Genomic DNA, 13196 nt, shown 5'->3' with positions numbered 1-13196 from the left:
GGTTGCAGCATGATCGCCGCGCCGGCTAGAAGCATGTAACCGCCGGTGTCTATCCTCAGTAGCCCCGACATCCTCACTAGAAGCATGAGACCTCTTTCTGTTCTTCATTCTCACTATATATTCAGAGCAAACATTCACTATATATACCATTTCAGCCATAGACAGAAACATGATGCAAGCAAATGGAAAATTCCTAGAATTTTTTGAGTACATAGATGATAATCGGATCTTCTGTGGATTATGCATGCTTGGATCAACTTTTATTTTCCTAATAATCAATTATGGCATCTAGAAACTACTCACAAATGCTTTGGAAACCTTCTATAATTGATTCTGAACCCAGAATCAATTATAAGGGTTGGGTTTGGTTCTGAGATGAATACAGAAAACGGTTTTCCGTATTGAATACGGAAAACCAGGTTCCATACTAAATACGGAAGACCGTTTTCCATATTCAATACGGAAACCGGTGATCCGTATTTACCCAGAAACGCCATTAACGACAATGATGAATCGGCCCTAAACCCAAACCACATTCAAGACATTTCAGCCAACAAAACCTCTACACAAGCATCAATCGACTACCCTAGGGTTGAATGATTCACATAATTTCAAGTTAAATGGGGAAAATCCAAAAATACTTACCTCTAGGTTTCAATTCTGAGAATGGGGAGAATGGGGTTGATGAAGAGCTTTGATGGAGATGATGGAACCTTTCAAGTACACGGTTCAAGCAAGGGGAGCGACGGAGATCGAAGGTTGAAGAGGGGAGAAGAGCAAGGGGAAAAATACGGAAATGGGTTTGAAATGGGTTTAAATAAACCCTTGCCGGTTTACATACTAATATAATACGGATATGAGACTTCCGTATTCAATACGGAAATGTGTCTTCCGTATTCTATTAAAGGGGGGCTTTCCAGTAATTTCCCCACTTTAAGTGGGGCGGGGAGCCCCATAGGGGGGGCCCCAAACCCAACGTCCACCATCATCGTATCTCCTCGTCAAGCTGAGGCTATCGCCCTCAAGGACGTTATGGTTCTAGCTGCAAACCTAAATTGGGACCGCATAATCTTTTAAGTCCACATCCAACCATATAAAAAAGAGAGACAATTTTGTGAAACTAATTAACAAATAGTAGATGATATAAGAAGATGGAAAGAGAATCGAATCGAGATGTTGGGATTTTACCTAACCTAAACTCCTAGATTGGGTAAGAAAGGTGCTCACATAATAGTGAAGCTAGGGCTCACAACTGCTCTTCCCCCGAACTGGATTTGGGCGCCTCCTCAAGAGTTACATTGATGCCTAACAAAAGTTCCCTACGATTTTGAGGTCTCAAGGAGTATTGTGTAGGCTTGCCGAGTGATTTTACATTCGTACAAATTTTCAATTAGTTCAATGGTTAGTTTTATCAAACATTTTTAAATCAATCAACTAATTTACTAGTTTTCAGCATTCAGCTATCAACTTTCAATTGTAAACTAACATATAAGTTTGGCTTAATTGTACTTTTGGTCCCTCTACGTAATTTTGGTCCCTATAGTCTAAATATTGCACTTTCGTGCCACATGTTTATCTCTATTAGTACTTTTGGTTTTCCATCCATATTTTGTTCAATTTCTAACGGTTTTGCTGGCGTGTCATTTTTTAATTAAATAGTTTTTTGTTTGTTGTAGTTTTAGTCTCCCAGCCTACAAGCTACAACACAACTCCCTCAATCACAACTCCTCCTCCTTCTTCCTCAGCCACCACCACCACCTGAAACCGAGATTCTTATGAAAAATAAAACAAAAAGAAAAGAGATGCATTATCCTTTTTCATCCACTTTAAAATTTTAGATTTTTTTCTCCAACCCCACCATTTTCTTCCAGAACCCTAGACCATCCATTTTCCACATCAATCACGAAACCACAAGCCAGCGCCCATTCTCCTATTGTGAGCCACCACAAAACCTAAAACCCAAACCGCAACCATTTTCTTCTCCAAACCCTTCCTTACACGGATCAAACCACCTTTTTCATACCTAGATTTGAGACCAAGTCCTACATCCACGACAAGAGACTGTCGTTGCCAAGAGGGGAGAGGGACATCGAGAATGAAACAAAGAGAGAGAGAGAGAGAGATCAACCGCTTCCTCGATGAAGCACGACCATGGCTGATACGATGGGGGGGATGGAGTGATGGTGAATGTGGAAGGAAGAGGAGTGGTGGTTGAGGTATAGGTTGTGATGGGTGGTACGGTGGGGGACTAGAACTGCAACAAGCCAAAATTTATTTAATTATGAAATGACATTTTTAATGAAAAAATAATTATAACTACCACGTCAGCAAAAATGTTAGTTTTTTGGAAAACTAAAAGTGCTAACAAAGATAAATGTGTGAGATGAATAGTGCAATTTTTTAATTTTAGGGACCAAAATTACGCAAAGGGTGTAAATGGGGGATAAATGGTGTGTTTGGTTTTAGGGAAGGAAAGAGAAAAGAATGGAAAACACAAAATTCGAGAAATGAATTTAGACTATACCTTAATCTAAATTCATTCTTCGATTTCTGTGTTTTCTTTCCTTGCTCATTTCCCTCCCTCCAACCAAACATAGAAAAAGGTACAATTAAGCCTATGTTTTAGCTAGTTAATTTTTGCCAAAATATCTCTCTTAAGCCTATGTTTTTAGCTAGTTAATTTATGTGACTTGGACGTTATCTCCTTTTTCTAAATTTCAAACCTTTTTGGTAGAATAGGTTAATCGTATTTCTTTTTGGCCCAATATGCTGAGGCCATTCAGCAGGCCACGAATTCAGAAGGCATGTGATTCAGTCAGCTATTGGGCTGAAAATTTTCTATTGAGCCATCATTTCGTAAATGCGTTAAGAAAAAATAAAACAAAATTATGCCCGTTGCATCCTGTGGTATTCTTTTTCAAGGTTTTTTCCCCCAAGAGGAAGACTCTTTTTCAAGGTGTATCAGTATAATTAAGTTAAAGTGATTAGGTTTAGTTTATTATAATGAAACAAAGCAGTACACTTTTATTTCAAGTTATATAATAATTAATTTGTTTAAATACTTAATTAATCACATTGAAGTTTTTTTTTTCACAGACTACTAAATTAACAAGGCCGGAAGAAATGAAAAAATGAGCGAAGTTTAGTGAAATTAGGTTTAATATTTAATTATCTACATAACCTTTTCAATCTACATAATTATTTAAGGCGATTTTCATTAATCATTGCAATCCTTTTGTAAGCGAAGAACACTAAAGTGAATATAAATAAGAGATTAATTTTTAGACATTGACAATGTAAATTAATAAGTTTTACACAATCATGCAATCACCTCCCTTTATTTTGCAAGCGATGTGATTGAAAGACTGTGTAAAACTTTTTACACCGTCAGTGCATAAAAGTTAATCTCTATAAATAAGAGTTCTTAAAACATAAATATAATATTTAAAAAAAAAAAGTTAATCTAGTGATCGATGTACACATTAAAAAATATAAATATGAAATGAGTTGATTGTAATTGGTGTAATCCAAATTCAACTCTCGTACGGTAGTTTCTTCTCATAAATCTCGTTCTAGCTAAGTTAAAGGCCCTTACAACAAGAAAAAAAAATAAAGCAAAGTTATTAAATGATAAAAGTTTAATTTAAATTATCATTTTATTTCTTCTCCCTTTGTCATTATGAGAAAAGTTTTTTTCAGTGTTAATCAAGTTATTTCCATAGCTAATCATCATGAGATTAATCTATCGCTTCATTATTAACACATTAGACAGTAGGAGGTGTCAATGAGTTTTTTCTATTAACAAAAGTTAGTAATTAAACTTTAATCACTTATTTAATGAACAAAGCGTTGAACACTTCATCAATATAAATGGTTAATTATCACAACATTTTGCCATTAAGAGTGTCAAAGCAAGCACGAACTGCGGGCTCAACCCGTAAGAACGAAAAAAGGGGCGAGGCGGGCTATAAAAAACGAGCCTGCGAATCACGCAACCCGCCCCATCCCGCTCCGCAAACATGGCGGACCAACCGCTGCGTTTTTGTATTTTTTTTACCATATTATTATGTGGGTTACTACTAGCATTTTTTTTCTCAATTTTTTTATGTTCTATATTTCTATATTTCAGCGTTTCTCAATTTAGTATGTGGTATGTGTTGTGTTTTGTTACAATAGAATTGAAGTGCTCAAAGCAAAAAGCAAATGTTTGATTGAGATGAACGTTGTTCCATCATAATAATAATAATGTGGGTGTTGAGATTTGGCTCATTATATTTTGGGCTAAAATCTTTAGTTTATTAGGATTTGATTTAATGGGGATTGTAAAAGGTTTTAAGGGATTGTTATACGATTTATTAGAATTTTATTGTAAAATAGAATCCACTATAAATAGGATAACAATGTAACCCTAAAACACAAGAGACACAAGAGGCACTAGTGCAATTGAGAGAAATTGCAATTGCTGAGTGATTGTATTCAGGTTCGAATCAATAAACGGAACTATAGCTGCTCTATAGTCGCAGAGGTAGGCAATTTGGCCGAACTGCGTGACTAAAGCTTTGTGTGTTTCTACTCTGATCTGTATTCGTGTTGTTGTTCTAACAATTGGTATCAGATGACGACTAACCCTGGAGGTGCGAAGTTTGAAGTGACGCGGTTTGATGGAACCGGCAATTTCGGACTATGGCAGAGGAGGGTTAAGGATCTGTTGGCTCAACAAAGTTTACAGAAGGCGTTGTGCGATGAGAAACCGGCAGACATCGCAACCGTTGATTGGAACGAGATGAAGGAGAAGGCTGCAGGTTTTATAAGACTTTGCGTTTCTGATGAAGTGATGAATCATATCCTGGATCTCACAACTCCGAAGGATGTCTGGGATAAATTGGAAAGTCTGTACATGTCCAAGACACTCATGAACAAGTTGTTTGCGAAGCAGCGTCCCTACAGCCTGAAGATGCAGGAAGGAGGCGATTTGCAGGCTCATGTCTACGCTTTCAACAACATCCTTGCCGATCTGACACGGCTTGGTATGACAGTGGACGATGAGGATAAGGCTATTATTTTGCTGTGCTCTTTACTAGGCTCTTATGATCACTTGGTGACCACTCTCACCTACGGGAAGGACTTAATCACGTTGGATTATATTTCTTCTACACTTTTGCAACACGCACAACGTCGCCAGAGTGTCAAAGAAGGTGGAGGAAGTTCAGGTGAAGGTCTGTTTGTGAAGGGAGGTCAAGATCGCGGAAGAAGAAAGGGTAAAGCAGTGGATTCTGGAAAGGAAAAGAGATCCAAGTCCAAGGACAGAAAAAAGCAGAATGTTATAGTTGCAAGCAAATTGGGCATTGGAAGAAGGACTGTCCAAACAGGCCAGGCAAGTCAGGCAACAGCAGCAGTTCAGCAAATGTAGTTCAGTCTGATGGTTCTTGCAGTGAGGAGGATTTGCTTTGTGTTTCATTTGTAAAGTGCACTGATGCATAGGTTCTTGATTCTGGATGCTCCTATCATATGACGTCGCACCGGGAGTGGTTCAACTCATTTAAATCAGGTGATTTTGGTTATGTCTATTTAGGTGATGATAAACCTTGTATCATCAAGGGAATGGGACAAGTTAAAATTGCTTTGGATGATGGTGGCGTGCGCACGTTGAGTCAGGTGCGTTATGTTCCATAGGTGACGAAGAACTTGATTTCTCTAGGAACTCATCATGAGAATCGGTATTCATTCAAGTCTGAGGAAAATATAGATATATTAAGGGTTAGCAAGGGTGCAATGACAGTGATGAGAGCAAAGAGGACTGCGGGTAACATTTATAAGTTGTTGGGGAGCACAGTTATGTGTGATGTGGCATCTGTTGAAACTGATGATGATGCAACCAAAATGTGGCACATGCGCTTGGGTCATCTCAGTGAACGTGGGATGATGGAACTACATAAGAGGAATCTGCTGAAGGGTGTTCGCAGTTGCACAATTGGATTGTGCAAGTATTGTGTTCTTGGGAAACAGTGTAGAGTTCGTTTCAAGACCGGGCAGCACAAGACCAAGGAAATCTTAGACTATGTCCATTCTGATGTCTGGCGGCCTACAAAAGAGCCCTCCGTTGGAGGTTTCAGGTACTTTGTTACATTTACTAATGATTTTTCTCGTAATGTCTGGGTTTATTTTATGAAATATAAATCTGAAGTCTTTGCCAAGTTCAAATCGTGGAAGGCAGAGGTTGAGAATCAGACAGGGAGAAAAATAAAGTATTTGCGGTCTGATAATGGAACTGAATACAATGACAAGAACTTCATGCATTTATGTGAGGAGAATGGAATTCAGAGACACTTTTCTGTGAGGAAGACACCACAACATAATGGTGTTGCAGAGAGGATGAACATGACTCTGACAGAGAAGGCAAGGTGCCTTCGGTTGAATGCTGGTCTTTCAAAAGGTTTCTAGGCAGCAGCAATCAATATGGCGTGCTATCTAGTCAACAGGTCACCATGAGCTTCTTTGGATGGAAAAGTTGCAGAGGAGTTGTGGATAGGTAACCCCATTGATCTCAGTAATTTGAGGATTTTTGGGTGTCCAGCATATGTGCATATTTCCAGTAAGGATCGGTCTAAACTTGACCCAAAGTCAAAACAATGCATACATCAAACAACCAACTGCACTGGCCTAAGGAATCTTAGACATACCTTCAATCTCAGAGTCTGTCTTCGGACATTGTTCCAAAGAAAGCTTAAAATGATTCGCCAATGGAGTACTCACAGGATTTGCCTTGCTCATGTCAAATCTGCTCAAAACACCTTCAACATAGCTCTTCTGAGACAGTCATAATTTCTTAGCACCTCTGTCAGCATTCGGTTAGCGGTTGCTTGGCCCCTATGGCTGCACCGCAACAAAATTGTTTTCAAAGATGGTCAAAAGGATGTTGCGAGGGTGATGGAGATAGCGCAGTTGAGAGCATGGAATATGGTTAAAGGCAAGGCATAATGGTTTTTACTTCTCAACTTATGAATGGATATCAAATCCAAGACTATGCCTGGAAAGTTTGTGAAATCTGCTGATTTCTATTGCTCACATGTTGCTGCATAATTCAGACCTTGAGACCTGCGTGCTCTTTATAGGGGTGAGGCTTACCAGCAAGTGTATTTAGAGTTAGTTTATTTCCTCTTGTAAGTCAGTTTGCTGCTGTCCTGTGTTAGGGACAATTGTATAGTTTCTATTTGTGGTAATTGGTTTGGAGTACACCTAGTATTCCATTTAATTCATATTATTTGCTGACAAAATAATAATAATAATAATAATAATAATAATAATAATAATAATAATAATAATAATAATAATAATGATAATGTGCAACACATAGCTAGTTTTCTAAAGCTATACATGTACTAGTACCACATATATGGTTAAAATATGTTTCCTAAAATGCGTGACTTGTTTTTTTATTGATCTTGATCAAAAAAAAATTTCCAGCCTCAAACTATCAAATTTTCCCTTGCAAGTAAAGTTATTTCTACGACATGAAGACATTGGCATGGACTAGTGTTAAAATACTTGAACCAAGTTAAAAGAACCATTGACGATTTGTCCTTGATAAATAATTCTTGTCCTTGATGAATAAGTGGAATTAATTGTGAGAAATTTACATTTTGTGTGACATGTTTTTGTATTTATAATTTCATTCATATCTATATATATATATGAAAATAATGTTTCCTTCTAGAAGCCTATGCCACATGTCCCTTCCTAAATAATTCATTTTCCCTCCAAGAAAAAAAAAAGACATCCCACTTTTTTTTGTTACAACATATTTCATCTCTCACCCTATTTAATTTCATTTATTATTAATAATTCCTTATTCCATATGATACACTTGAATGTATATTTTTAAATGTTATATTCATGAAAGTTTGTAACAATTCAAGTATTATTACGAATCTTTTTCTTTTTTTTTTTTAAATTTTAAATATAAAAATAACTTGAAATTATTTTAAAAATAAATCTAACATTAATTTTTTATTACAAATTCAAAAATATGATACACACCAAAAATTGGAATCCTTTGTATGTGCAACTCCAACAGCAGTGTTGATAATAAATATTGAAACTTTTAATTTAAAATATCATTATTTTCTAACCTATAATTTATGTCTTTAACATGTTTTTAAAAATATATTGGAAGGAAATATCATATTAATTTTACATTTGAAATTTGAACTATCTTAATTATAATAATTGTTGAAAATCTAATTAATAATTGGTTGTAGAATGAGTAAGATGAGAAAATGAATGTTTTCAAATCAAATAAATATTTTTTTCCAGCATCATGATTTTTTTGGTAAATCATAAAATAAGCATCATGTTTTTATTAAGTTTGATTTATTTTTTCGAAATTTTAATCTATATTAAACATTTTATCCCTTATAATAGTTATTAATGACTCTAATTAATACCTAAAGTTAATGAATATAATTAATTACCTTTCCAAATTCAAAAATGAAAAAAATCAATTTTTTAAAAATTTTGCTTTTTTTTTTTTTGCTAAAACTTCTACAAATCAAACAAATAATTTATATTTTAGACACACATCATTACTAAACAAATTCCCAAGGTTTTTTCCATTAGCGATCCTTATTATTCTATTTCTCTCCAAATATCTAGAGCATATTCTGGAAATTTTTCTCCAAGAAATGGAATATTCCACAAATTTGTCATATAAATATTATGTTCGCAATCAATTAGGATTATTCTCATGTGATTATTTTGTCAGTTTTCTCTTTTTTATGTTTTGCAATATATTCATTTTCTCATATTCACGTTTTCAACATTCTTTTCTCTCATAACATGAAGAAGAAAATTATATTCCTCGCTCATTTTTGCCTCATCAACATCCAATGATCAATGGTTTGTTCTTTTTATTCCTACATCTTGACAATTAAGATTTTAATTTCTTTTTTGTTTATACTGCGCAATTCAATATCTTATTTTGTTTCATCAATCTTCTTTAAAAATATCTTTGGTTCAAATGTTTGTTATTTCTAATCATATACCACATGCAATGATACAGTTAGGGTTGTTTTGTTATATTCATTGTCAATTTTTTTCTTCTTTTGCAATCGTATAATATGCCTATTTGAAAATTTTTATTGTATGTCCATATTCACTTTGCTAATTTACTAATGTGTTGTTATTTGTTTTTTTTTTTCCACGTGCAGATAAGACACAATTCATGCCTCTCAAAATTTACTGGAAGTGTGTTGCTATGTTATGTTCTTCGACTTTACTTTATTTTTTTCTTATTCTACGCTATCATGTGTGAATCACTAGATTTAACCATATCATTACCAATGATCTTATTTTGGGTTTAATTTTTTCTTTTTCCCTAATCTTTTTTTCTTCTTCTTTTACGTATATTATTATATCATTCTATAGGGGTTAGAATTAGCAATTAATTCAACGTCAAGCAATATGAAATAATGGTTACCTCCGGTTAATTAATCAAGAATATTGACACATATTTATGCAGTAGGTCACTACATTAGTACTGTATAATTTTTGGACATTAATTTCGCGAAAGGTGTAGAATCTTTTATATATATGGCTGACATCTCGAGTTACTGGGCTATTGTAGTTTTAACAAACTACTATGATTCAAATTATACTAATTTATTTCTTAATAATTAGCAATCAAACAAAGTGATTTCTAACTTTTCTAAGGTTTTAACATAATGAATCATAGTGGTTGGCTCTCAAATTTCACAAAAATTCCGAAATTTCAATTTCAAATCAAAACATATAATTTGGAACTAGAGAAATCTCAACAATCATGAATCTTCAATTCTATACACGTTTACAACACAAATTCACTATATAGATAGAGACTTTCACGTCATTTTCTACCACACACACTTTTTTCTCCTCCTCTTCTCCTTTTCTATGGAAAAATAACACTCAATCCTTATATTTTTTTCAATTTCACTTGGTGCATTGTACACTACTTTTAATCTCTTTACCCATGAGATAATGTATTCTATCATTTAAAGTTATTCTCCTCTTCTCTTTTCCCTACTATAATTAATTGTGTTATCTTTGTCCCCATAGGATAGCTCAAGTGGTAGGAGCTGAGGGACATATGGGTTGGGTTGGGAGAGGTCCAGGGATCGATTCCTTGCGGGTGCAATTTATCTTTCCGATGTACCAAAAAAAATTGTGCTATCTTTTCTCCATGATTTCATCTAATCTTCCCCTGATTTTTTTTCCTCCGAGGATTCTACTTCTCCAGAGACATTCATCATTTGCGCAGGCATGTATGCACTTCTTCTCTTCACTTTTCCATGATATATCGTGTGTTATCTTCTTCTTCATGATTTCTATTTCCCATTTTCTTATTTTTTTAACCGGCCATGCATGACTTTGTCAACGATAATTTCCTTAAAATTGTGCATGATTTGCTAATTTTCTTCTACTTTATGTGGAGTTCTTTTCTTCTATCTTCTCTAATTTAACTTTGCTTTGGTATTTTTCTCAATCATTTGGGAAGCAAGGGAATGAGTATACGAGACACTCAGTCAAATGTTGTAAAATATATTGAGGATGGGCAGGTAGTGAGGCCAGTTCAAGGGAAGACATAAGATGTCTTATTTTAATAAAGGAGTGATGAATTAGGCCAATTGCAAACATATGAAGGAAAAATATGCTTGAGAGTTCTAGAATAGAAAGCAAAATGAAAATGAAATATGATCTTATGTAAAATTGTCATCTAAAAGATTTTTCTCAATTGACATTAACATCTCTTAATTGTTTAGAAAACATTAATATATAAAATTTATTCAATAATCAACTCTATATCTATATATATATATATATATATATATATATATTTATTATGACAAACATTTTTTATATATATATAATATAAAGTTATACAAAATTTCATAAATATAATATTATACAAATTTTAGATATTACTATATAGTAAAGTAACCCGTGCATTGCACGGGTAATTCCGCTAGTTAATTAGTATTAAGAAGTGCAATCCAAATCTTAATATTAGGCCAATATCACTATTTTAGAAACTAAAATCAATTTTTTTTGTTGCTAAAATCGTCATTTGATAGGTTAAAAAATTGATTTTCTCTTTTGTGCGGACTATCCCGTAAACCCGTCATTATGTGGAGCAGGCTAGACTTTTCTAACTCGCGTCTCATGCGGGCTAGCCCGCACCACGCGCTTCTATGCGACTTGAGCGCGGGGCGGGGCTGGTTGCCTGCTTTGACACCCGTAGTTGCCATCATCTAGCCAATAGCCATGCAGTTTCTTTTTCCGTGGAGACAAACGTAAGATGGGAAAATCCAAACGGGGGTATATTGTGAAATCCTATTCACTAGCTAGCACGTTGGCATTTAAGCCATAAGTCAAGATTCTCATACTTATTCGTCCCATTGTGATTGTGCCCTTATCTCCTCATTTTCGCCACAATCACTATTTTTTCTTCCCCTTTTCCGTCCTATCATCATTCTCTCCAAATTCAGTTTGGTTTTTGTGTGGTGCAAGGAAGCACATAGACATAGCTCACCTATAAAACTAAATGCTTTAGCCTTTGTATCCCCAATTTTCGAACCGTATTCTCAATTATAATCCTTGCAAATCTTAGTGAAAGATATTTTTATCACTTTTTTATTTGGTCTTTCTTTTTCTCTTCTTTATTATCATTGTGATGTGTGTATAGAATAAAAAGAAAATTTGACTTCTCGTTAACCTCGTAGTGACACTGTCCCGTTTGCTTTGTCTTAGGCTCTTAGACATTATCTTCTGTTTTGCCCTTTCTAAGCTTCTTTGGTCATAACCCCCAGATTCTGGACAATATAATCATGGAATAATTAGGTTTGGGGTTAGCAAAGAAATGTATAGAAAATGTGAGCAATTGCACCTTAATGCAATATAGTAGTACGTACGTAGCTAGGGAATGTTTGTAGGGCTGTTTGTTTTAAAATTGATAGGAGTGCTTTTGGTTGAATTGATTTTGTTAGAATGACCTGTATTTAAAGATATTATTGTAAGAATAAGTTTTATGAAATTATTTTGGTTTGGATTGTAAAATAAAATTAATTTTGAAAAGGACAAAGTAGTTCTTTTATCATCCAACAAAGAACTAGTGTGTTCGATCTTTTATCACCCACTCGTAATATTTTTTTGAAAACCCGTAACTTTGCTTTGAGCGACTTCCAATATCTAAATTGGATCAGATCAACTACTTCATTCACATCTAGTGTGTCTTCCCTAAGTATAATATAACTTCTATCTAACCAGATAATTCAAACAACAACAAACCATATAGTGCACTCTCTAGATTAGGATCATCTAATGTGAAAATTCTCTCATGTTCCCTCATGTGTTGAAATTTTGTGCATATCTCTTTCTTTAGACATATGCATTAAATAGGTATAGCTGGGATCTTTTTGATGTTTATGAAGAGAAAGATAGAAACAAATTTTTAACATAAGGAAATATGAGATAATCCCTCACTCTCCTCTATTCTGTTTTGCATTCATGTTGCCAAAACATGTTGTAGGTAATGCATCCTACAATCTTCGGGCAACTTTGTTGGGATATCCAACCAATTGTAGCGAGCCATCCACAACACCGAGGAGAAAGGGAAGAAAAGAACAATGAGCAGAAGTTTCTTCGACTTGTGAAAGGAGCAAAGTGACTCATCATCATTTTGAATGACCTCTCTCTCTCTCTCTCTCTCTCTCTCTCTCTCTCTCTCTCTCTCTCTCTCTCTCTCTCTCTCTCTCTCTCTCAAGCAACAACTTCCACACGAAAGCAGTGATGTTAGAGAGGAGGGGGGTTCTACATTTCAGGTGTTTTTGAAGATTGCATTACTCAAGCAATCTTCATGACCCGGCTGAAATAATAGCTTGATTTAACACAATAGGTATCATTCAGGCTTGTTGTCCAAGTCCAAGTGTGTTTCACTTCTTCTTGTCTAAGATTGGACTCATTAGGGCCAACATCAAGTCTTGAAGCAAACTCTTCTCCCAATCTAAAATCTCCTTCCTCTACCCGAATTTTGAGCCCCATGAGCAGTGGCGGATTTTAAAGAAAAAGTTCAAGGGGGCAAAATAAAATTTCAATACATTAAATAAATATTTATATTGGCAATACTCATACACAAAAAGATGAAGATAAACTTAATTCATTTA

Source organism: Lotus japonicus, chromosome 3 (genome assembly GCF_012489685.1).
Source record: "Lotus japonicus ecotype B-129 chromosome 3, LjGifu_v1.2".
Lineage (NCBI taxonomy): Eukaryota > Viridiplantae > Streptophyta > Magnoliopsida > Fabales > Fabaceae > Lotus > Lotus japonicus.
The sequence above is the reverse complement of the archived record's forward strand: the minus strand, read 5'-3'. Positions refer to the sequence as shown.